Here is a 26,967-nt window from a genome sequence, read left to right as displayed (position 1 = left end):
CGGGGCAGGGCCACAGCGGAAGGCGGTGTCGCCGCGCCGAGAAGCCTCTTGGGAATTGTAGTTCTCCGCTTGAAGAAAAAAGGGATGCATTGTTGTCCAGCACCCGACCAGGCTCACTCTGCACTGAGCATGCTCGAGGGCGAGGTTTGGGCCGCCCCCTTCCAACGTTACCAGGGTCACCGACACACTTCGCGAACGTGTTCAGTGCTGCTGTTGGCTGAACAAGGGCGGTCTTGTATTAAGGTGTTGTTGGGGATCCAGCCCTTAGACGGTCCTTCCTACTTCGCTCCACCCCCAACTCCTAGCCTCACCAGTCGTAAGTACCCAGTGAGGTCTGACTTCCTCTCCATATTTCAGTCTTCCCTGCTGCGTAATTTATCTTCCACAAACCCTAAATCACAAATTCCTCTGTCCCTCACTTCCCTCAATTGAATCATCTCTAAATTCAATTTTCTTTACCTAAGACTTGTTGAAATGTAGTTGTTTCCAGTAATTGAACAATTAAGTTATAAAATTTAGGAATATCACCACTATCAAAATCCCGTAATTAATTACTTTGCTCAGTTAGTCACGTCTAACTTTAAGATTAGCAAAGGCAAAGTACGGGATTAAGACCCCTGTGTTTTACTTGATTACTATAAAAGAATCCGGGTTCGTTCATTTTAAGGCCTACAGTTTTTAAGACATACAAATTTCATAAAGTATACGTTCAAAAGACAAGTTGAAAATTGTTTATATGTATTGGCCAACTTTAGTTTGCTAATAAGAGCAGTCTGAACCAAGGTATGAGTATGTTGTTGGGCTGGTCAGCTAAGTCTACACCCATCTTGGGCACCCAGGTGTGGATAGGTGGTAGGGAGGAGGGTGGAGAAAGGCAGGACACGTTACTGGCTCTCTAGAGAGCTAAAGGCAACGCGTCCTGAGCGTTTTTGTTTTCCTTCTCTGCCTACCTAGAACCCCACACCCTGGAAGAAAAAGATTAATGTTTACCGGGCCGGGCGCGGTGGCTCACGCTTGTAATCCCAGCACTTTGGGAGGCCGAGGCGGGCGGATCACGAGGTCAGGAGATCGAGACCACGGTGAAACCCCGTCTCTACTAAAAATACAAAAAATTAGCCGGGCTTGGTGGCGGGCGCCTGTAGTCCCAGCTACTCGGAGAGGCTGAGGCAGGAGAATGGCGTGAACCCGGGAGGCGGAGCTTGCAGTGAGCCGAGATTGCACCACTGCACTCCAGCCTGGGCGACAGAGCGAGACTCCGTCTCAAAAAAAAAAAAAAAAAAAAAAAAAGGAATCAGACACACTTTTGGAGCAAGGCTTTCAGAGAGTCTCAAGATCAGAAATCCTTATATCTACAGACTATATAATTATACGCTCATTCAAAAAATGCTTGTTGAGTGTCCACTTGTGCTAGGCACTGTTTTGAGCCCCAGAAATAGAGATACAAAAATGTAAAAGAAACATTCTTATTTTCAGAGTGCTTACTATGCAAAGGAGGAGACAGGTAAATAGACTTAATTTGAGAAGTACTACAATAGCAAAATGCACAGCTACCCACAGATGTGGGCAAAATCAGGAAATGCTTCAAAGATCACTTGAGATAACTAGGAATTAGCATGTTTGTGCATTTTGGTAGGGGAGGAGGAAGAGAGAGGTGGGTGAGAGCATTGGGGGTGGTGTTGGGGAGAGCATCAAGTGCAAATACCTAGAGGTGTGAGACCCAAACGTATTTTGGTTCAGCAAATAGTTGCATTGCTGGCAGTAGAATGGAGTTGGGGGAGTGGCAGGAGGAGACACTGAAAAAGGTAAGGGAGACAGCTTAGATAATGAAGAATCTTGCACAATATGCTAAGGAACATGGACCTTTTCCTGGAAACAATGGGAAGCCACACAAGGATTGTAAGCAGATGAAATTTTGATAAGATAGGCATTTTAGAAAGATCACTCTATGGAGTGTGGCATGTATGGGACCTGTTACAGTATTACAGGGGAAAAAACCATGAGAGACTGAACTAAGGTAAGGCAGTGGCAGAAGAGAAAACTGAGGGTAATCAGACACTATTCAGGGGATAGAATATAGAACATCGTGACTAATTGCCTAGGTTTGGGGTGAAGGGAAAAGTAAAGTTATGAATTTTGATGCTTGTGGTTGAAAGCAGCAGAAAACTCAGCTCTAACTGGCTTAACTAATAAAGGAGATTTATTGAACCATCTAGCTAGAAAGTTCAGGAAAAAGGCAGTCTATAGAGATGACTGATTCAACAAATTGGAGATGTCATTAAAGGCACTTTTTTTTCCTCATTTTAATTGCTTTTTCTTCTTTAGCATTAGCTTTATCATCAATGACGGTTGCCAAAAACTTGTGTAGCTTTAAGTTTCGCTATTTAGGTCCAAGAAGAAATAAGAAAAAGATTCACTTTTGGAAGCTCTTTTGTAAAGGAAAGAAAACTCCTTTCCCAGAAGCCTCAATGGTTTAGTCACATGTCCCTACATAAACCAAAAATGGCTGCCAGGAGATGGCACAAGGATAATTATCTTAGGATGAAGACAGGTGCGTACCCTTACAGCCATAGAAGTCAGCTTCTACCAAAGCTATGATGAGGAGGTGCAAATATCCCAGTGAAAATTGAGCTGATTACTCAGAAAAAGAAGCATGGAGTTTGAGAAGTGGACCACAGTGTCTACTGCAAGGAAGAAGCCAACGATGGATCCCAGATTTTTGGATTGTGTGCTTATGAGCTAGTGATCAGTTACGTACATGACTCTTGTGCCCTGGAGACAGATTTGGGCAGCAGAAGATACAACTGGAATATACCATCATATAAATGGCTGTTGAAATTATGGCAATGGATGAGATCACCCATGGAGAATATGCACAGCAGAAAAAAAGGAGTCAATAATAGCACCTTAGAGAACATCAGCACTTAAGGTGTAGGCAGGAAGATTGTGAAAATGCCTGGGAAGTAGCAAGAGAACTAGGACATACAAAGAAGCAGGAAAGTAATCTACAACCAGGCGGAGAGTCAGTCAACATAAAGCCACAAATGACAGATATGATAGAATTAGCAGTCAACAATATTGAAACAATTATAATAATAAGTATGCTCAGTATGCTGAAAAAGAGAAATCAAAGATATAAAAATGGAATTTCTAGAAATTAAAATGACAACTTCTGAAATAATTTCACTGGATGGGATTAACACTCAGAGGCAGATTAGGCACAGAGCAAATTAGACACTCAGAAGAAAAGATTAGTGTACTTGAAGACATAGCAGTAGAAGCTAGCCAAAAGAAAGCACACAAAGAAAAAAAAATGAAAAAATACCCCCCAAAACAGAGTCTCAGTGATCTATGGGATAATACCAAGTGCTCTAATATTTGTGTAATTGGAGTTCCAGATGAGAGATGGGTCAGAGGGGCGACAGAAAAATTATTTGAAGTAATATAGCTGAAAATATTTTCATGTTTGATGAAAATTATAAACCCAGATTCAAGAAGCTCAATGACCCCTAAGCAGAGTAAACACACACTCCCAAAAACCACTGGAAAAGACATCACTGTTAAATTGTTGAAAACCAATAATAAGAAAATATTATGAGCAGCCAGAGGAAAAAGGCAAATTATGTATAGAGGAATAAACACAAAATATCAGTAGACTATTTTTTTTTTTTTTTGAGATGGAGTCTCGCTCTGTTGCCCAGGCTAGAGTGCAGTGGCGCCATCTCTGCTTCACTGCACGCTCCACCTCCCGGGTTCACGCCATTCTTCTGCCTCAGCCTCCGGACCAGCTGGGACTGCAGGCGGCCGCCACCATACCCGGCTAATTTTTTTGTGTTTTTAGTAGAGACGGGGTTTCATTGTGTTAGCCAGGATGGTCTCGATCTCCTGACCTCGTGATCCGCCCACCTTGGCCTCCCAAAGTACTGGGTTACAGTCATGAGCCACCGCGCCCAGCCAAATATCAGTAGACTTCTAATCAGAAACTGTGCAAGTCAGAAGACCATGAAAAGGCATTTCCAAAGTGCTGAAAAAAAAACCTGCCTGGCGTGCTGGCTCATGCCTATAATCCTAGAACTCTGGGAGGCCAAGGCGGGTGAATCCCTTGAGCTCAGGAGTTCGAGACCAGCCTGGCCAACATGGCAAAACCCCGTCTCTACAAAAAAATACAAAAATTAGCTGGGCGTGGTGGCATATGCCAGTAGTCCCAGCTACTCCGGAGGCTGAAGTGGGAGGATCGCTTGAGCCCAGAAGGTCGAGGCTGCAGTGAGCTGTGAACGCGCCACTGCACTCCAGCCTAGGTGACAGAGCGAGACCTTGTCTCAAAACAAACAAACAAACAAAACACCCTGACACATAGAATCCTATAGTTAGAGAAAATAATCTTTCAAAAATGAAGTTTAAGACAACAAAAGCTGTGAGGATGTCACCAGCAGAACTGCACTGCAAGAAATGTTAAAGCAACTTCTTGGAAACTTGGATTTATATTAAAGAATGAAGAGTGCCAGAAATGATAAATATGAGTAATTATAAAAAACTTCTCCCCCTGACTTAAAATTTTTTTAAAAAAGATAACTGACTTTAAAATAAAAATGACAAGACTGTATTTTCAGGTTCATAATTAAAGATTTCTGTCAGCATTTATATATAAGGGACAAAATTCTAGCTGAAGTCTTCAAACATGTAGTTTGATAACAATAGCTCAAAGGATGGAAGGAGGAAGTGGAATTATATAGAAAGGTCTTATATTACACACAAAGTATTATACTATTATTTGAAGGTAAATCGTGATGAGTTAAAAATGCATAAGCTAAACCTTAGAGCAGTCATCAAAATGAAAAAAACAGATACGGCTAAGAAGTCAATACTGGAGATAAAATGAAATCTTAAAAATAAAAAGCTTGAATGGAGAAGCAGAAATATGGAAGATATCTATGTCCCTAATGACCGTGGAGCTGACATACCAGCTCTGGACTCTACCTCCTGACTTCTTTTAAGTGAGAAACAAACTTGTTTTGTTTTTATTTTAAAAATTTTTTTATATTAAAAAAATAGAGACAGAGTCTTGCTATATTGCCCAGGCTGGTCTTGAACTCCTGGGCCCAAGCAATCCTCCCACCTCAGCCTCCCAAAGTGCTGGGATTACAGGTGTGAGCCACCATACCCAGCCAAGAAACAAACTTATATGTTGTATAAAGACATTGCTGTTTTGTACTGTTATGTATAGCTGAACCTAATCAGACTCAAAAGCCTATAGAAGTTTAGAAGTATCATGAAATAGAGTATATTTCTCAGAACCAGGTAGATCCACCTGCATTTCAACATAGTTGTGAGGTTCCTATATTTGTCACTAAAATTTCAGGGATACAGCATCTTTCATGTGGGCATCATTTACTATTAGTTTAATTAGTTTTTCTTGAAGGAGAAAATACATGTAAAGTGCTTAGCCCAGCCTTGGAATGCAGCAAATGCTCAGTCAATATGTAGTACTTTGAAACCGAACCACAATAATAAGGTAGATGGCCCACAGGTTAGACATAAGTTCGGGTTTGTTCTCCAAAGTCAGGTGTGGAAAGTCATGATGACATTCACTTATATATCAAAATCTGTAAATTCCTTTGTGAAATTGTGACTTTACCTCCACCATACAGTTCTGTACAGTTCTTCAGAATCTACAGTCCTTTGAATTCAGGACAGTTCAGTCGTGGAAAATGAGTGCACCTCCAATTACCATATGCTCAGTCTACATATCTAGTTAAATACCTACATTTCTTTCACCAGAGGGGCTATCCTTTTGTTGCTTATCTGCAGTTTCCAATTTGGTATATTCAGCCATCTAGTCATTTCAGTAAGAAAGTGAATCCTGGGGGACTAAAGTTTTTTGGATCTCTTAATTCTAAAAAGTTTTTGATCTGTGGATGTTTCTCAGTAAACTTCAAGTTTCCTGTACAATCTGACTATATCAAAATCAACTAAAACTGTGTTTCTACTCTTTCCTCAAACAAACATGAAAACAGTGTTTGGGATAAGAACATAAGGAAAAATCACAATATTGATGTCATTTCTAAAACAACATGAAATAAATATAATTTGCTAGTAAATGAGGAAGAGGAAATTAGATATACGTCTTTTCTTATAACTTGAAGAAACTGCTGCAAACTTATTTTTCTCCTTTCACTGCAAATATTTCATCCACTTCAAATGAACATATCTTCCCATGTTTAGTCCAAATTTCTCACGGTTTATACTGACCCTAGACTGCCTATTGGACTCTTACTGACATTTTTGGGATTTGAGAGTGATAAAGTTGTGTGTGTGTGTGTGTGTGTGTGTGTGTGCATGTGCATGTGTGTTTAATATTTAGATTATAAGTAGGTTATCTCTCAGAATTCTTACCTCCAATATTTCTCCCAAAAATAAAATTATTGTCTCCTGATGTCCTCAAAGTCTCCAAATAGCTCGTAGTCAACATAGAACATGTTCCTATTTTAAACCTGTGAATGGCACATAATTTGAAGGCCTGGGCTTTCACTCAAAAGATTTGTAGGCCCCAAATGCTGGCTCTGACATTTTAGATATATTTAGAAAATGTCAAAGACAAGCCAGTTAAAATTTCAATGCTTTAAAGGAGTCTGCTTGTACACCAAAGAATGCAGCCTATAAATTCTCAGTATTAGTGCAATCAACATATACACAAGCAGTTATTTTCGAATTTTAAATAATACTGTGAATTGAGAGAAGTGGAAAACCCATAAAGAGAAGATTTAGATTGTGTTTTCATCCCTAAAATAGATGTATTTGCTGATAGACTAATTACTTAAATTTTTGTATCTCAAATTTCATGTATTCTTTCATGGAATACTTACTGAGCACATACTATGGTGCCAGACTATGGATACAAAGATTAATTAGTCTTGGTCCTAAGCTTTTATTTTTAAATTTTTCTCCCGAGATGGAGTCTTGCTCTGTCACCCAGGCTGGAGTGCAGTGGCGCGATCTCACTCACTGCAACCTCCACCTCCCGGGTTCAAGCAATTCTCCTGCCTCAGTCTCTGGAGTAGCTGGAATTACAGGCGCCCACCACCGCGCCCAGCTAATTTTTGTATTTTTAGTAGAGATGGGGTTTCACCATGTTAGCCAGTCTGGTCTCGAACTCCTGACGTCGTGATCCACCCGCCTCAGCCTCCCAAAGTGCTGGGATTAAAGGCGTGAGCCACCGCGCCCAGCTGGTCCTAAGCTTTTTGATGTTTAGGAAAGGGGAAATGCAGAGAAGGGAATAATCAATTTTACATGAGTATAAAGTCAGAAAAACATTTCAAAGAGGAGGTGGCAATTGAGCTGAATCCTAAAAAATGAGTAGGTGCTCACAAGCTGAACAAAGACATTTCAGCAGAGCTTGCGATGTTAAAAAAGACATGGGAAGAGTGAAGTAACAGTCCATTTAAAGAACTACAAGCAGTTCAGTATGGCCAGATTATAGGGTGTGACATGGGCCAGGTCAGGAAGTTTCTGAGACCAGATCATAGAAGTCGTATATGCCATGTCATGACAAAAGAGTTTGGCAATGAGAAACTGTTGAAAGATTTTAAGCAGAGGAGTGCTATAAAATTATACTAGTATTTGACAGAGTGACTAGCTAAGAGAATATGCGGTAATGCAGGTGAGAGATGATGGACAAACCAAGTAAGTGTGGGGAATCAAAAGAAGGGGGCAGAGACCAGTGATGTTTCAAGAGAGAAAATGAATAGGGCTTGATATGCTGATTGGATGTAAGAGGTGAAGGAAAGAGAAAGGAAGGATCATTTGGAGGTTTCTGGTCATGTAGCTGGGCATTATATATTACAGTTATTCATTAGTATAGAGGAAAAGCAACTTTTTATTGCTTTTTGCAGTCAATACTTATTTATATTCGTGTGTTTACAGTCTTACCAACATTTTATTTTCTGTTGGTTTCATTTTAGTAAGTATGCAGTGTCTCATTGTAGTTTTATTTATTTATTTATTTTTTGGAAACAGGGTCCTGCTCTGTGCCCAGGCTGGAGTGAAGTGGCCTCCCAAGCTCAAGCAATCCTCTCACTTCAGCCTCCTGAGTAGCTGGGACCACAGGCTTGTGCTACTATATACAGATAAGATTTTTTTGTTTGTTGTAGAGACAGAGTCTCTCTATGTTGCCCAGCCTGGTCTCAAACTCCTGGGCTCAACTGATCCTCGCACCTCGGCCTCTCAAAGTGTTGGGATTACAGGCATGAGCCACTGTGCCCATCCTCAACACTGTAGTTTTAATTTACATTTCCTTGATTGTGCATGCAACTGAATAACTTTTTATAAGAATATTGGCCATTTGGAAATCCTGTCTTCAAAGAGGCTGTTTAATTTTGCCCATTTACAAATTATATAGTCTTTCTTTTTTTTCTTACTGATTTACAGCTGTTCTTTATATATTCTAGTTACCAGTCATTCATCAAATATGTGTCTGTGTATGCGTGTGTATATATATATGTAATATTTTCTCCTACCTGGACTAGTTTTTATCTAAGTTTCTCAACTTGGGATTCTCTTGCCACAAAGGCAATGGAAATTTAGACCCTACACTCACCAGTTATGCAACTTTGGGTTTAGATTTCTCCCAGGAGAATACTTTTTCTCTCTCTAGAGCTCAGGGCAGACAACAAACTGCTTGGTACTTGTTCAGTCTGACAGACTAAACTTTTCTGGCTCCTTTTCGCTGACCGTGTAGGTTTTATAGGACTTTATGTCCTGGAATTAGCAGAAATCCCAGTTGTAGCCCCTGCACTGCAGATTCAAGAGCACATGTCTTCTCCCTATGTGGGCATTAAAACCCTGGCTACCAGCTGCCAGGGCATATATTCAGGCTTCTGGCTTTGAGTCTATCCCTACCCCCCACTCTACCATCCCCAGCTTTTTTTTTTTTTTTTTTCTGATAACAGGAATTTTTCTTTCTCTCAAGCTCAGTTATGTATTTCATTGCTGTTTTAGTGGTTATATTTACCCAGTGTTTCTACATATTCGTATTGGAAAAGGTGGCTTCCATTAGCTCAGTCTGCCATGATGTAGGAACCTATTTTCCATTCATTTTTGAAAATTATTTCCGACACTTTGCCATAACTACCTACATTACTCTTTTTCTAAAAGTATTTCAGGGATACTTGTAAGAACACATCTGACTCTCTAAAATGCTACTTTATTCATGTTTAAGTAGAAAAGAAACATACTGTCAGTTAGGCATCCCCATCTCCAGATTTGTAATGTGGAAACTCTTATTACATTGTTAGAGAATCCTGGAGATCTGGAACAGGGTCGGGAGAGAGCTTAGGGTAACAACTATATTTAAATTTGGTAAATTAAAATAATATAAACTCATAAAGCTCAGTTTAATTCTCCCTATTTCGTCCCTCCAGCTGGGTGCCCACATAACCCAATCCTTTCTCGTTAGTTTCCTCTAGTTCTCCAAGTTACTCTAGAAGCTCAAGTAGCAAGTTATGCCCTAAACGCCTCCGTTTTTGTTTTAAATCTCTTTATAGACCTGAGTACAGTAATCCTGGATTTTGCCAATTAAACTTCCCTATTTGAGTTCTGTGTTTTTGGAGACTGATTCCGCAGAACTAGCTTTCCCCAATGGTACTGCTCTTAATATTTTGTCACATAATCCCCCCAAGCAGTTTCACGCTTTGCCTTAATCATCCTGTGTCTCCTCCTGCTCCTCCAGCCTCCACAGTTACCTCTCAGGGATATTTCTTCACAACTCCACCCCACTGCGTCAACATAAAAAGCACCCAGGCTCCAGCCTCCCGACCTGAGTCACCCCACGCCCACTTCTAGTGTTACCAGCTCAGGCTCCTGCCCTTCATCTTGTCTCTTCTCAGATAAAATCAGTACCATGTAGTATTAGCATAAATGCAGTTCTATCCATTTGGCTAGACCTAGCCAGCCTGGAGTTTTTCAGTTGATGGGAGATTTTTTTTTTAATGCACAATTTAAAAATATTTTTGTTATAGAAACTTTCAAAACAAACAGAAGGAGAAAGAATAGTCTAATGAACCCCATGTACCCATCATCCAACTTCCATAGTTTCAATTCTTTGTCAATCTTGTTTTATCTTTACCTCCACCACACCCACTGGTTTATTTTGATACAAATCCCAGATGCCCTAAAATTTATTTTGTATATCCATATGTGATTCTAAAAAGGGGGATATCTTTTTTTAAAAGCATAAGCACAATAGCACTATCACACCTAAAAGTAAAAACCCCAAATATTTTCTCAATACTCTCAAATATCCAGTTTTTAAAAATTGAGATCCAAATAAGGAATATACATGACATTGGTTGATGTATCTCTTATATCTCTCTTTTTTTAAAAAACCTTTGCATTATGGAAAGTTTCAAACATATACAAAGCAAACAGAATAATGTATGTACTCTATATCTAGCTTCAACAACGATCAATTGTCTGTCACTCTTACATCACCTATACCTTCACCCACTCCCCACCTCGATTGTTATTTTTAACAGTTTTTTTGAAGTAACGTGTATTAGTTGTACAACTTTGACAAATGGATATATTAATGTAACCCACAATACTATCATGAACACAGGACATTTTCATCTCTCCAGAAGATTGTCTCGTGTCTCTTATTCTTTCAGAGGCAACCAGTGTTTTGATTTTGTTTAACCTTAGATTAGTGACTCTTCCACAACTTTATACTCTTTTACATCCAGCTTCTTCTCACTATAGTATCTGTGAGATTTATTCATGTTGTTGTATTAGTTTGTTTCTTTTCATTGCTATAACTACTACAATATATTTATTCTGTTGAGCTTATTTAACACATGTATTTTCTCTATAAGGCACATTGCAGCCTTTTTGTGATTAGGGACACTAGGCAGCACTTTATCACTACGCTTGAGAGTCATTTTAAACAGTGAAATCACCAACAAAAAGCAAAACACATGGCACTAAATAGACTGCAAAAAAGATGTTTATTTACAGTATGAGAGCTGAAACAAGTGGGTAGAGAGCACGACCTCATCTGAGAACATATGCATCAGGTGACTCAATTTTTGGCCACTCTGTGAGTGTCCATGAATGACCACAACAGTATTGATTTTGAGGTTATGAATACCTTTTAGCGATCAGGCAAATTCATGAATACTGAATTCATTAATGATGAGTAGCAACTGTACATATGTGGATCAGCATATGTACAGATGGTCCCTGACTTATGATGGCTTAACACATGATTTTTTAACATTATGGTGGTGTGAAAGCTATACACATTCAGTAGAGACCATACTTTGAATTTAATATCAACAAGTGTCTCTGCTCCAGTGCCTTCTACCAATGATTCTCCAGCCTCATCAGAAGAGAGAGAAATTGATGACCCTGTTGATGTAGCATCCTCATCATCCAGCAATTAATTTTAGTTCAATACTTCAAACATTCTTGAGGCCCAGTGTTGTTTCAGCTGTGTGTGTTAATGGTGAGTACTCATACAACCATTCTGTTTTTTACTTTCAGTATAGTATTCAATAAATCACATGAAATAGTCAACACTTATTACAAAACAGGCTTTGTGTTAGATGATTTTGCCCCACTGTAGGCTAATGTAAGTGTTCCGGGCACAATTAAGGTAGGCTAGGCTAAGCTATGATATTTAGTACGTTAGGTGTATTAAATGCATTTTTGACTTACATTTTCAAATTACAATGGGTTTATCAGAACATAACCCCACTGTAAGTCAAGAAGCATCGGCACATATGTATAGATATGAAACAAGGTTATCATCTATTTCTATTGCCTTGAAATTTGGAAACTAAAAAGAAGAGTAAGCTTCCTACCTTCAGTAAACTTGATGGGACTATATTCCAGGAGACTTGGGCTTGATGGGGTATCCTGCCCCAAAATATGTGTGGATGTAAGGGTAACCATAACTCACTGTGAGAGGAGAAAATGTAAATAAATTGGGTTTTAGATATGCTAACATTTTTACTAACAAAGATTCCTGACAAAGTGAGAAAAAAATATATAGAGGTAGGAATGACATGTGTTCTAGAAAGAGAATTATAAAAGTGTTTAACTAAAAACCTGATTCGAAAAAAAGAGGAGATTGATAGTTGTATACTCAATAAAGATAAAGGATGCATTTCTAAGGTATTTCAATGAATGGAAAAGGAGAGACATGCCTAATGCAGATGTGAGGTGATTGCAAGAATCAGTTTTACCTGGGAGCTGAGAGGTAGAGGTGGGGCACAAACAGAAATGACGTTGCCTCACCAATGAAAGGGAAAATAGTCCTGACCTGGAATTGAAGGTATATGCCTGGGAAGGCCTAGTAAGAACAGACCAAGTGATTCCAGAATATGGGTAAAGGAAATTGTCTCAACCTGGTTGTGTACCTTAGAGAACAATTTATTAAGAATCTGAAGAATTAATTTATCAACATCAAATTTGTATTAAAAAACTAATTATCTGTGATTTACATTTGAAAATAGATTTTATGCCCCCCAAGATCTTTATAAATTGTAGTCATATATTTTTGCTCTGTATTTGACTTACTAAGCAAGAGCTGGACTGAAGAACATTATCAGGGATACTACAAGAAATGTATAAGATGAAGATCATATTCTCCAAATATTAGCATCACAATTACCTTTTCCAACCTATAACCTCTACTACTATTCTCTTTGATGATGACAACAGAAAATAAGTCACCTGACTTTTGTTCCACTCTCACCCTTAAAATTTCCCTCTAGCTCAGATACCCAACCTAAGATACTTCTTGGAGTCAAGTCGTAGAGCTATCCTACCACTATCTTGGGATCCTTGACCACAATACATCTCTATGCTGACAGATTCCAGTCTCCTTCCCAGCCTGAAACCATAATTCCTATAAAGCTCTCCTATGATCCCCACTCCTAAGATGCTCTTACATTGAGAACTTATAACAGCATGCCCTAAGCCATAGCCTGGGTCTCAATTCTTTGTTTATTGGATATTTTGCTTGCACTCACCAGTTTCTATCTGGATATAAGAATTTCAAAGACTATATGAAGACGGTTTAAAAAGTCCCTTCATATGGAGGGAGAAAAAGTGTTGAAAAGCCCACCAGTATGTCTTTTTAAAGAAAGCAACTTGGCTAATCAGATTATCATCACTATGATATATACCTACATTTTAGTTTCTCACTGACCAGACTTAATATTTAGGAAATTTGTGAGAAGTAATTTTTTTTCTCTCAGAAGACTAGACATCCAAGAAAGCCCCGTCATTCAGAAGTAGTTTTACTGATTGATAAGAATAAAACAGAATTCAGTGAAAAACTTGTTTTGTTCATAAAAGTAGTAGGATTGATATAAAATAAGAAACTAAGCCCTTTCATAAATTCAGGTTCAGCTTGAAGTTTTGTTTATTCAATTTCTAAATTTCATTCTTCTATTACAATCATATATTACCACCTGTGACATTATTTTACTATCTTGAGCAATTTGTTGCTATTTATTTCTCAGCTGATAACTATCTACCCTCATCTTTTACCCTCCATTTCCAAATTCCTATAGATTATTCAACTGGAGTATCAGACTGGCTAGGGGTTGCAGATCATTGTTAGTTGATACTTAATAATAAAATCAGAACATGTCAAATTATTCTGAAGACAGGTCCCCATGTACAGCTTTAAGAGGTAACAAAGGGCCAGATTAGTGATTGTGTGTAATGTTAAGATTTAGGAATGGTGTTTAGCTGGCAGTCATTATTGCATCTTACCTTTCCCCTTGGAAAAGTGTCTGCTGTGTTGCAATCACTGAGCAAACGCCAAATGCCTTCTGGGAAAGTCTGATACTGCCAAGAATTCCCTCACCCCCAAGCTGTCTTCCATTGTGTGGGAAAGTTTTAGAATTTCTAGTCTCTAGCATGCTACACCTAAATCCTGGCCAACCAACCCTAACAAATGTGTAGTTCAAGCAGTCCCTTAGATTGCTTGGGTAACCAAAAATGTCCAGGGAACAGAAGAGAATGACAGCATAGATACATATGCTTATGTATGACTTTTGACACAACAGAGAAAAAAAATTGCCATTAGAATTCTACTAATGTTGGAATCAATAGTCATATTATGTCTTGATAAATAAGCATAAAAAGGAACCGTAGAAACCTTGTTCTGTAGGTATAGAGCAGTGAAACTTATACAAAGTAAGAAAATAAGCCCTTTTGTAATTTGAGCTTCAGTTAAAACATTTGTTTATTCAATTACTAGATTTCATTGTTCAATTAGAACCATGAATATGTAACGTTTATCAGATAATTTTGCTATCCTAAATAAGTTGTTGCTATTCACTACTCAACAATAGCTATTTACCCTCATCTTTTACTCTCCATTGCCAAATTCCAACAGATTATTCAGCTAGAGGATTAGACTGGGCTAGTAGTTGAAGATCAATAGGTGATAATTGACACAAGGAAATGGAATACATAATGTAAATATTTGACGTTTTAGTAGATTATGAAATGAGTTAGGTGTTAATATTTATAAATATCACGGCTTTACTGATAACATGGTGAACTGTGGACTTGGCTATTGATACGGTTGGCTATCTGTGAATAAAAGGCAAACGTTTGTACATGGGAACACAGGCAAACTGGTTGGCTTAGCATAAAACTGCAAATCTATCTTTATAAGTGGAACAGAAAAAAATAGAGTCCAATCACATAGTAAGAAAAAAAGAAAAAGAATCAGGCATGGTGGCTCACACCTGTAATCCCAGCACTTTGGGAGGCCAAGGTGGGAGGATTATTTGAGCCTAGGAGTTCCAGATCAGCCTGGGCAATGTGGTGAGACTCTGCCTCTAAAAAAAAAGAAAAAAAAATTAACTGAGTGTGGTGGCACATGCCCCTAGTCCCAGCTAGTTGGGAGGCTGAGGTGAGGGGATTGCTGGAGCCTGGGAGGTCAAGGCTGCAGTGAGCCATGATCATGCCACTGCACTCCCACTTGGGCAGCAGAGGGAAACTGTCTCAAAACAAAACAAAACAAAAAGAAAAAGAAAGAAAAAAAGGCCATCTTGCAGTTCTATGTGGTAAAAATCCCAATTACCTTGAGATCGTTATCCAGCAATCAAAATAGGACTCACTAACCTAGAAGTCAAAGTAAAACCTCTGAGCTGCTTTAAAAAAAAAAAAAAAAAAGGTTTAAAAAGCTATATACTGAAGCTCAGAAACTTGATTAATAGAAAAATTTATTCTGTTTTAAACTCATTAAAATAAACCTGATTATTTCACTCCTCGGGCCACAGAAGATTAGAAACAACAAAAACTTTCCATTCATTATAGATTTTTTTTTCTTTTTTTTTTTTATTGAGACGGAGTCTCGCTCTGTCTCCCGGACTGGAGTGCAGTGGCGCAATCTCGGCTCGCTGCAAGCTCCACCTCCCGGGTTCACGCCATTCTCCTGCCTCAGCCTCTCCGAGTAGCTGGGACTACAGGCGCCCGCCACCACACCCAGCTAATTTTTTGTATTTTTAGTAGAGACGGGGTTTCACCGTGGTCTCGATCTCCTGACCTCGTGATCCGCCCGCCTCGGCCTCCCAAAGTGCTGGGATTACAAGCGTGAGCCACCGTGCCCGGCCTCATTATAGATTCTAACACCTATTTTGTGTTAACTATGTGCGAGGGATAATTCCACAAGCAGCTGATTTTATCCTCTGAGGTAAGTATTAGGACTCCCCTCATTTTACAAATGAGAAAACTGAGGTGGAGAGAGGTTGATTAATTTGGCCAAGATCACACAGTAGAAAGTAGTAGCGTCAGGATTCAAACACAAGTTTTCTACTGGTGTCCACACTTTCAGGTACTACTGGCAAACAGCAGGGGCCATGGACACAGCAATGAACAGAGCAGCAGAGGTTCCTGTTTTCATGGTCAAGAAGCAACAGGGAACAGTAAGAGAACCATGGCCAGGCACGGTGGCTCACGCCTGTAATCACAGCACTTTGGGAGGCCAAGGCGGGTGGATCATGAGGTCAGGAGTTCGAGACCAGCCTGGCCAGCATGGTGATGCCTGTAGTCCCAGCTACTCGGGAGGCTGAGGCAGGAGAATTGCTTGAACCTGTTAGGCAGTGAGCCGAGATCGTGCCACTGCCCTCCAGCCTGGGTGACAGAGTGAGATACTGTCTCAAAAAGAAAAAAAAAAAGAGAGAACCGTGAACTGGCAGGAGCAAGAACTGTGAAGAGCAGAACAACAGGGATGGGGCTGAAGATTGGGGAGCACTGTACTTTTTACAGTTATTATCTCGTTTACTCTTTACAACCATTCTGCAAGTTACCATCATCATTGTTTAGATGAAGAAATTAAGGCTTTAAAAAGTCACATGCATTTCCCCAAATTGCACAATTAGTAAACAGAGGACCTGTAGTTTGAATCCAGGTCTGTTTGTCACCAAAGCTTAATTTTTCTCACTATACCTCACTGCTGTAACAAAAAACTACAAACACAAGCGCTTAAAGAACATTTCAGTCTGGGCCACTCTGTGTAAAAGGAAACAGTCCTTAGCATACTACGCTAGTCATTGAGGGCTTTGTTGAATGCATAAATGGTTGAATATAAAAATGGCACCATAATGAATGTGTAAAATTAAGACTGTAATAATTGAGAAACAACTGCATTCTGTTGGTTAGTCTCCGTTTAAGAAAACAGGGCAATGTATGGTATATTTTTAAAGTCTAAAAATAGATATGGTTAAAATAAAACTAATTTGTGGATTTAAAGGAATGAGTTTCAAGTACCTAGAAAATTCTTCTATGTGGAGTATCTATTTTCTTTTCTACCAGATAAAGTTTTCAATACAGGGAAACAGTACAAATAGACATATTAAATAAAGGTTTATGCTATTTTGTGTTAACCTTTATTTAATAAAATAAATAAAGGGCCCAATAAAAATAAAGGCCAAATAACCTTTATTTAATAAAATAAATAAGGGCCCAATAAAAAATATGAATGAAACAAGGCCCTCCTTGTTTCATGTTCTCCTAGAAAAAATAAAAAATAAAACAACAGTAGTCCCAGCCCTTTAATACCAACTTAGATTATGTGTTAATGATGAATCACACAGTATTTTTAGATGTTTCTACAAATTATAAGAAATTATAATTTATCAGGAATTCAAACTATTAGAAAGGTGAAATAATTGGATTTTCCCCTGCAGTATACTTTGGTGAGAAAGAAAGGACATGAGATGTTCTTCAGAAAACCTCTAAACTTAAAATTCAGGCATTCAGCCAAGTAAACAAATGATTTACTTAAAAGAACAATGTATATTTTACATGTTTAATGCATGTTTAACTCTGTTTCCTACACTTTCCCCGTCTATATTACTGTATTGATGATTGGTCCCATAATGATAATCATGATATACATTCTGTCCTCTAAGCTACAAAAGAACAAAAGGATAAACTACATTCGTTGCAATTGGAGAATAATGTATTTGATTTCTCTCTCTCTATATATATATATTTTTTTTTTTCGAGATGGCGTCTCACTCTGTCACCAGGCTCGAGTGCAGTGGTGCCATCTTGGCTCACTGCAACTTCCAGCTCCCTGGTTCAAGCGATTCTCCTGCCTCAGCCTCTCGAGTAGCTGGCATACAGGTACGTGCCACCACACCCAGCTAATTTTTGTATTTTTAGTAGAGACAGGGTTTCATCATGTTGGCCAGGATGGTCTTGATCTCCTGACCTCATAATCTGCCCGCCTCGGCCTCCTAAAGTGCTGGGATTACCAGTGTGAGCCACTGTGCTCAGCCTTGGTTTCTATATTTAAAAATTAGTCAATTATTGCTTATCTGGTAGCTTTCAGATAACTCAAATATTAATTATTAATTCTTTTAGATTTTTTTTTTTTTTTGAGTTGGAGTCTCGCTCTGTCACCCAGGCTGGAGTGCAGTGGTGCGATCTTGGCTCACTGCAACCTCTGCCTCCCGGGTTCAAGCGATTCTCCTGCCGGCCTCCCGAGTAGCTGGGATTACAGGCACGTGCCACCATACCTGGCTAATTTTTTATATTTTTAGCCTCGGTTCAGCCTTCTCCTGCCTCATCTCCGGTAGTGGGATACAGGGCCCGCCCTTTTGTCTTTTTAGTAGGAGAATCTCCTGACCTCGTGATCCGCCCGCCTCGGCCTCCCAAAGTGCTGGGATTACAAGCGTGAGCCACCGCGCCCGGCCGGGATTAAAAATTTTTGTGAAAAAATTTTTGGAAAGTTTTCCTAGAAATATAAGAAAACCATGTTTTCATTGATTGCAGTTAGTTGTACTGACTTCCATTGACTTTAAAGTCCTATGTCCTGTTTAGGAGTTTGACATATTTTTAATGAAAAAAAATGTTTTTTTTTCTTTTTGAGACGGGGTTTCATTCTGTCACCCAGGCTGGAGTGCTGTGGCCTGATATCGGCTCACTGCAACCTCCGCCTCCGTGGTTCAAGCAATCTCTCACCTCAGCCTCTCCAGTAGCTGGGGATACAGGCGGGAGCCATCACGCCTGGCTAATTTTTATGTTTTTAGTAGAGATGGGGTTTCACCACGTTGGCCAGGCTGGTCCCGAACTCCTGACCTCAGGTGATCCGCCTGCCTCAGCATCCCAAAGTGCTGGGATTACAGGTATGAGCCACTGTGCATGGCCAAAAAATTTTAACAATTTAAAAATAGTAAGAATTTTTCAATTGGTTAATGATCACAGACAGACAACATTCAAGCAAAATACTATTTGATACTGAATAGTTTTAACATTTTAATTGTATTGCAAGAAAACTTTGTGTTGGAGATAATTACTTAATTTAGATCCGAATATATGTGCACTGGAAAGTGGCACTTTATGTTGATTACAAAAATGTAATTAGGCAATAGGCTTAGTTTTGACCAAGCCTATTTGCTAATTGTGGGAAGTTTTTTTAAAAAAATCAAAGAAGTGAGTGTAGTTTAAAGTACAAGAGAAAGAAAAACATTATTTTCTTCCTAGGCACTTTTCTGGTGGATGGATGGAGGCTACATAGCTACAACTACTTGTTCCAGATTTTTCAAGGCAGTTCAAAGTTTAATATTACGTTTTGAAACCATATTAAACCATTCACTTTCATTTTTGTTTCAAAATGTTTGGACACCATAGGGGGTAACAGTCTGACAATTTTAGGAAAATCTTACTTTTACTTTGATTCCAAATGTAATATCCAAGAGTTTCCAAAGGTGGGTTCCAAAAAATTTAGAATATTTAAGTAACAAAGCGTAATTGACTTTGGATAGGCCTTCTCATTGGCTTCAGAAATTTTATGAGATATGGTCTGGGTTTATAAAACCATAGAGAGACCTATTTTTGAAGCTTCATTGTGCCACAACTACTTTGAAAGTTCTTTCTTCTAACTTAAGGCTTCATATAGCACATATATACTGATTAATATGTAAGTTAGAAAAAGTTTATCATCGATTACTAGGACAGTATTTCAACAATGTAGAATGTATTTCTCCTTTTAAAAAACATTTATTATAATTATATTTTCCTTCCTTCCTTCCTTCCTTCGTTCCTTCCTTCCTTCCTTCTTTCCCTCCCTCTCTCTCTCTCCCTTTCCTTCTTTCTTTCTTTCTTTTCTTTCTTTCTTTTCTTTCTTTCTCTCTCTCTCTCTTTCTTTCTCTCTTTCTTTCTTTTTTGAGACAGTCTAGCTCTGTCACCTGGTCTGGAGTGCAGTAGTGCAATCTCAGCTCACTGCAACCTCTGCCTCCTGGGTTCAAGCTATTCTCCAGCCTCAGCCTCCTGAGTAGCTGGGATTACAGGCATGCGCCACCGTGTCCAGTGAATTTTTGTATTTTTAGTAGAGATGGGGTTTCACCATGTTGGCCAGGTTGATCTCGAACTGCTGACCTCAGGTGATTCACCAACCTTGGCCTCCCAGGGTGCTGAGATTACAGGCGTAAGTCACCGCACCCAGCCTTTAAGTATATTTTCTAAGATTATTTAGGCCAGGCATGGTGGCTCACACCTGTAACCCCGGCACTTTGGGAGGCTGAAGCGGGCGGATTGCTTGAGCCTAGGAGTTCGAGACCAGCCTGGGCAACTTGGCAAAACCCCATCTCTACAATAAGTAAATAAATAAAACAAAAGTGAGCTGGGTGTGGTGGCATGTGCTTGTAGTCCCAGCTACTTGGGAGGCTACGGTGGGAAGATTGCTTGAGTCCAGGAGGTGAAGGATGGAGTGAGTTGAGATCATGCCACTGCACACCAGCCTGGGTGACAGAATGAGGCCCTGTCTAAAAAAAAAAAAAAAAAAAAGAAAGAAAAAGAAAAGGAAAATAATTATTTAAATATTGAATCGGTATGACAGGCCTTGTCAAAGCAACAATTAAGTAATTGTACTTTGCACACCTTGATGAGGCTCAGATAGTAGACTCATTAAAAGAACATAGTGTTTTGTTTTCTACTCCTTTAAAGAAAAGGAAGCATTTTAGCCGTAATGGTGTAAATACAGGACAACCCTACTTCTTGCTTATTAAAGAAAATGCTGAAAGGAGACCTTATCTTCACTTGGTTGACATCCTCTTAGAAAAGACCAATCTTTTAATTTCCTTTCTTTTTTTCTTACAACTTTTAATTGGTTCATATGTTTTAAACCTCAGAGGACAATGCCAGCTTTCATTTTTAATGTAGCATATCCTTAATATCCTAATGCCTATTCTTTTGGTACAATATAGATGGCTCCTAAAACATACTTGCTTTTGTGTAATACTTGGGTTACATATATTTTGTGTCGGTTGTGACATACTTCTTATATATAAAATCAGGATTTTTAAATTTACTTATTTTTTGGGATTAATGTATATAGTTGCATAGATTATGTGTATATTAGTATCATTATTATGGACTCATATTATGACTCTGAAGGTTTCTTTTAATGATGAGATCATACATGATCTGAAACAGGATTCTAAAGGTTGCTGGAGAAAGCCCAACACTCAATTCATGTAACGGCTCTGAAATTGAGAGCATTTCTGTTTGTATCTGATTTCCTGGTCTTGTATCTCTATATAACTAAGAAATTATGCAAATTCATTTAACCATAACCAACAGCCAAATCTTCCACAGGCACTTTGAGTGTATGTGCATGTTCATGAATAGATATGTTAAGGATTCCTATATTTGTAATTCCTAAACTTTTATGTCTAGACAGAAGAAAATACAGTGCAGTATTTGAGAATTATTTTTCATATGTGTGATGATAATTTGCAGGGACCATTTAGACAGACCTAAAATACGTGAATTAGATGTGGTGCTTCTAAAGAAACTCCTTCCCACTTTTCTCACTCTGGAAAAAATAATTTACTCTTTTATCTAAATTTTTTTTTCTTTGACTTAAAGGATTCCATGATTTGTATGTATTTTTCTTGTAGGTATTTTAAATAATATACCATAAAAATAACACGCAGTAAATTCAAATTTAATTAGAAAAATATTTAATTAAGAATGCCATGTTTTGGCTGGGTGCAGTGGCTCACGCCTGTAATCCCAGCACTTTGAGAGGCCGAGGAGGGTGGGTCATGAGGTCAGGAGATCCACACCAACCTGGCCAACATGGAGAAACCCTGTCTATGCTAAAAATACAAAAAATTAGCTGGGTGTGATGGCAGGCGCCTGTAGTCCCAGCTACTCAGGAAGCTGAGGCAGGAGAATAGCTTGAACCGGGGAGGCGGAGGTTGCAGTGAGCCGAGATCGCGCCACTGCACTCCAGCCTGGGCAACAGAGTGAGACTCCATTAAAAAAAAAAAATGCCACACTTACACAGCATTCTTCTTTTGAAATTTGATAGTGAGCTTCAAAATTCATAATTTTTTTTCTTTTTCTTGAATAAAACATCATCTAACATGTAATTGGAAAATAAAAACTTACATATTGCAATGGAAACAATGATAATATTGTTCATTGTATTCATTGTACATGAGGCACTACATTATGTGATTGATCAATTTTATCTTTAAATGACTTGTGTGGGTGACTTATCGGGGTTTAAAACTGTCACAATGAACGGGATATTGTTTTTAAACTTAAAGACAGCATTAGTGATTTCCTAAATATTTCCAGTTTAAGTTCATCTAGGCAGAGCAAGACCTTTTGCCATTGTTTATGATCATGCTTCCATTATGTCATCCTACCTCCCTCAGTGTTCACTAGAAAGGGATTCAGAGGCAGCTCTCAAGGCCCTGTTTCAACATCATTTTGTCTTGCTCAGCCCACAGTACTGCATCTCTCTTTGCTGTATATTTAATATCTCCCTCTTCACTGGCTGTCTCCCAAAAATGCACCCCTTGACCCTATCCCCTTCTTTAGCTATTAGTCTGTTTCTCCTTCTCTTCCCATTCAAGTTTCTTGAGAGGGGGCTACATTCAGTCCATTTTCTTATCTCTCTTTCGTTTGTTTAGTATCTTTCTTTTATTGTACTAAAATATACATAAAACTTTCCATTGTAACCATTTTTAAGTGTACAGTTCTGTGGCATTAAGTACATTCACACTGTTCTGCAACCATTACCACAATCCATTTCCAGAACTTTTTCATCTTCCCAAATGGAAACCCTCTACTCATTAAACAATAACTTTCTATTCCGCCTCTGCCCAGCCTCTGGCAACCACCGTTCTACTTTCTGTCTCTATGAGTTTGAGAAGTTTCAGTGCCTCTTAAAAGTGGAATCATGTAGTTTGTCCTTTTGTGACTGGATTGTTTCACTTAGCAGAATGTCTTCAAGGTTCGTCTATGTTTTCTTTATTCTCTTTATTATGACCTGTCTTCTCTATGTCATTGAAACATTCCTTGCCAAGGTCACTCATGGCCCTCTACTTCCTCAATATTCTGGAAAATTGTCTTCCTTTTTCTTTTAGTGGCATTTAACTGCATTGGTACTTTTTGATACTCTCTCTTCTTCTCACTTCTAATTTTCCTCTCTTTTGATTTTCTACCTACATTTCTAGCACTTTTTTGTACATTTCTAGTACTTTTTTGTGGACCCCTCTCCACCTTAAACATTGTTTTTCTCCTGTGTCTCTGTACACTCAAAAGTATATGTTCCTCAAATGATCTCATCCACTCCCGTGGCTTCCACCTACCACTTATGTATTGACTCTGACTTTTTATCCAACTCTTATTTCTCTCCTTAGCTTCAGGAAAGGGTTGCTGGAGATCCTTAAATGAAGTTTCCACAGACAAAGTGTTCAAAACTGAACTTACCATCTTTCCCTACAGATTTGTATCAACAAATGGTCGGAACCAATCTGAGTCACTCTTAAGTCTAAGTTTTCCTACCTATAACATGCAGTTGATTTCTTAAGTTTTTTCAGTTTTACCCACTTAATATCCCTGGAATCTGTCCTCTTCTATCCATCCATTCTCACCATTACTGCTACTTGTCGGCTCAAGTATTATTCTTTTTTTCTGGGATTACTGTCACAGCCTCCTAATGAGTCTGCTTCTCTTCTTTCAGTTTTATCCCCATCGAACATAATCCCTACTTGCTGCCAGAATGATCTTTCTACAAAGCAAATCCAATTATGTCTCTTTCTAAATAGTTTTTGAATGCCCTCCCTTTGCCGTCAGGAAAAAATCCAAACATCTTAGCAGAACGTGCCACGGTTCTGCAGGACCTGGCCTCTGCTCACCTCTTCAACCTCAACACTTGCTACTTTCCTTTATGCATTATGTGCTTCCACAGGTGTGATAAACCTCCCTGGGCACGCTCTCTTCAGACCCACCATGTTTTTGTATGTGGCATTCTCCTGAACAACTCCTACTAGTCCTTTAGGACTCAGCTCCAAGGCCATCTTCTCCAGGAAATCTTCCTTGGAGGTGGGTGTAGTGGATGCTATGGTGTGCTGCATGCATTTCTCTATGTCCTCTGGACTGAAGCACAGATTTCACTAACTGCTGGGTGTGTTGGTAACGGATAGATCTTGTCAACATTTTGTTCTAGAGATTGCCCTTGGTTGAAGAGAGCTTAAGATCACGCATTCCTTCCTAGAGCCAGCCCAGGAATGACTACAATTATTAGTTGATTCAGAAATTTATACTTTTATAAGCCTGGTCCCATTGCTCCAGTGGGGACAACTCTGTAGGCCATCCTAGCTCCATAATTCTCCCATAGAAAGGCTGAGGACTTTGTGGCAACCACATCATAATCCCACTTCCCCTTTTGCCCAGTTCAGCTGTTTTCACTTCACCCTATAGGTGCTAATTCTGAAAGCAAGCCTCCTGCACACAAATATCCCTCTGAGTCTGTTTCCCAGGGAACTGAAGAGCAGCACTGGGTTAGGACCCTTAATACCACTTGCCTATTCCTATCACAGCTCTTACCCACCCCCTGACCCATATCATAATTGTCTGTCTGTTTACTTATGGGTCTATGCCTAAATACAGTGAGGAAACTAGAGAACAGGGATTTCAATCTTGTCTTTTTATCCTTATTTCCTTTTTAGCCTAACTCATTAAATCTGTTTGAATAAATGAAAACATAAATGAATGCATGAGAGATTTCCATCTTCAAAAGCTTTGGGGGCTTTCCTAAAATCAGCTCAGCCCTTCCTGAACATTATTTCTTTTTGGAATAGCCCCAGAAAATCTGGGTCATCTCTCCTAGGGTGTATTTTAGGTTTGCTGCTTTTCATGCTTCATGAAATTATGAGAAGCATGGATTTGGAGGTCTGGATTTAGAAACCTGGGTTGAATTCTTGGAGCACCATGTACTAGTTGTGTGATTTTGGCCAAATCATATAACTTCTTTATGTCTCAGTTTAATTAACTGAAAAACAGCACTATCTAGCCCACAGATACTGCATGGTGGTAAATAATTAAGATAATATCTGTGTAAAGTGATGGCACATAGTAGATACTCAGTAAATTTTAGCTTCCTTCTGTTTTTCTTTCTTTTAGATTGAATTTACCCATCTATAATAACTTGCAAAGAAATAAATTATAGTAGTTTGGTCCTACTGAGATGATCTCAATAGCTCTCATAATCTTTTTTTTCCCCCACATGGCAGAAATCCATCATTCTCTGCTACTATTCTGATTTTAGAAGGAAAAAAAAAAACACAGCTGAAATCATCTACTCAACAATGCAAGTCCCTGCTTGCTATAAGTTTTATTTATCATGAGGCATCAAATTTGCTAGTGGCAAGAGGTATGTGTCTAGGTGTGTCTCAGAGTGAATCAAAGGCGAGTAAATCACATGAATGTAATACTACCTGACGGGTTTCACTGATGTGTAGGAGGAGCTAAAATGATTAACATAAGGTCACAATGCCTTTTGGATGCTTCTTGGTCATGACCTAAATAGTCAACTTTGAGAATGTTTTTTGGTTGATAATATGCACAAAAGGCAATAGTTTTTTCTTAGGACAATGTAATAATCAGTGACTTGACATTGTTTTGATGTTAAAATATAATTTATGGACTATTTCACTTTACCTTGGGCATTTGGTTAACTCATAAATGTGAAATTAGAGCTTCCCTTTGTTCTTAATGTCACCATTCTAGTGGCTATCGTCTCTTTGTGAATACTTTTTAAAATTTAAGTTAGTCTGTGTTTGGTGTATATTTATTTATTTACCTTCTTAAAATGCTTACTACCATTTTAAACTCCACTCCTCAACCCAATCCTTTCTTGTTTAACCTTCTTTTAAGGCACCTTTTATATTTTCCAAAGTACTCCATTGTCCTCTCAAATGGCTTCAGTTCCCCAATTGATCTGCATCTAACTCTCAATCAAAACCATTGCTGCCTCTGAAGTGATCTCCATTAGGGGGTTTACAGGAAATAAGCCAATTAAATGACTATATACTAAGCTACAGGTTTTGGTAGTTATCTGGGAAAAAAACAAAAAAACAAAAAAACCCAAAAAAAAAACCCAGTTTTTTTTTTTTTTTTTTTTTTAAATCAGATATCTTCTTAACAGTCTTTAAATTATTACAGGTCATTCCTGATTTCTTTTAACAGTACAAACAGAATGGTGGTCTCCAACACTAACTCTTGGTTAGAGGTAATGGTATAGAATAGGGATAGTGGACTTACTATGTTTTGGGAAACCATGACCATATTTCATGTAATTTGACTGTTATTTATAAAACTCATCTCTATTTCAGGGCTGCTAAGCTGTGAAAAAGATGTGCTAGAAATTCTACTGAAATATGATACAGTTATACACCACACAAAATATTTTGGTCAACAATAGGCTGCATATATGACGGTGGTCCCATAAGATTATAATATCATATTTTTACTGTATCATTTCTATGTTTAGATACACAAATAGTTACCATGGTGTTACAATTGCCTACAGTATTCAGTAGGCTGTAGCATGCTGTACAGGTTTGTAGCCTAGGAGCAACAGGCTATCCTGTATGGCCTAGGCGCATAGTAAGCTATACCATCTAGTTATGTGTAAGCACACTCTATGATGTTCACACAATGACAAAATTGCCTGACGATGCATTTCTCAGAAGGTATTTGGGTTGTTAAACAACATATGACTGTACATGGGTTGATGCACTATGGGGATGGAGTAATGCAGGAGTAGAATGAGGGCTGAGCTTTCACTGAGACCAGGTTTGACTTCCAACCCTGCCCTTAATTAGCTGTGTAACCTTGGGCAAAGCATTTAACCTCTCTGAGCCCAAGTGTTTTCATCCGAAAAGTGGAGATAATAATAGCTATGAGCTTATTAGATGTTTCGCATAAGATATTGTACATGAAAAGCTCTTGACACACAGCAGGTGCTCAGTGGGTGTTAGATGAATTTGAATCTACCTCCTTTTAAGTATCCTTTACACTTTAGGAAAGAGACTCCTGTCCTATTAAGGAGATTGATAGAGGACTATAAAGAACTCTGGTTGGGAGAGAAAAGATCTTAGCCTTGACTGCCCAACCTCCTTTATACTATTATTGCCT

General features: G+C 38.7%; 1 long non-coding RNA gene across 1 annotated transcript; it reads left to right on the top strand.

Moving 5' to 3' along the window:
* Positions 1–21: 21 nt before the first annotated feature.
* Positions 22–25,177, top strand: LOC131381404 (uncharacterized). Its single transcript, XR_009210150.1, has 3 exons — positions 22–316; positions 11,344–11,494; positions 25,062–25,177. It is a non-coding gene; the product is annotated as an uncharacterized LOC131381404 (long non-coding RNA).
* Positions 25,178–26,967: the final 1,790 nt, after the last annotated feature.

This window comes from Hylobates moloch, unplaced genomic scaffold (assembly GCF_009828535.3).
Source record: "Hylobates moloch isolate HMO894 unplaced genomic scaffold, HMol_V3 SCAFFOLD_15, whole genome shotgun sequence".
In the NCBI taxonomy this organism is placed as follows: Eukaryota; Metazoa; Chordata; class Mammalia; order Primates; family Hylobatidae; genus Hylobates; species Hylobates moloch.
Note: the sequence above shows the minus strand (reverse complement) of the source record. Positions and strands in the feature narration are given on the sequence as shown.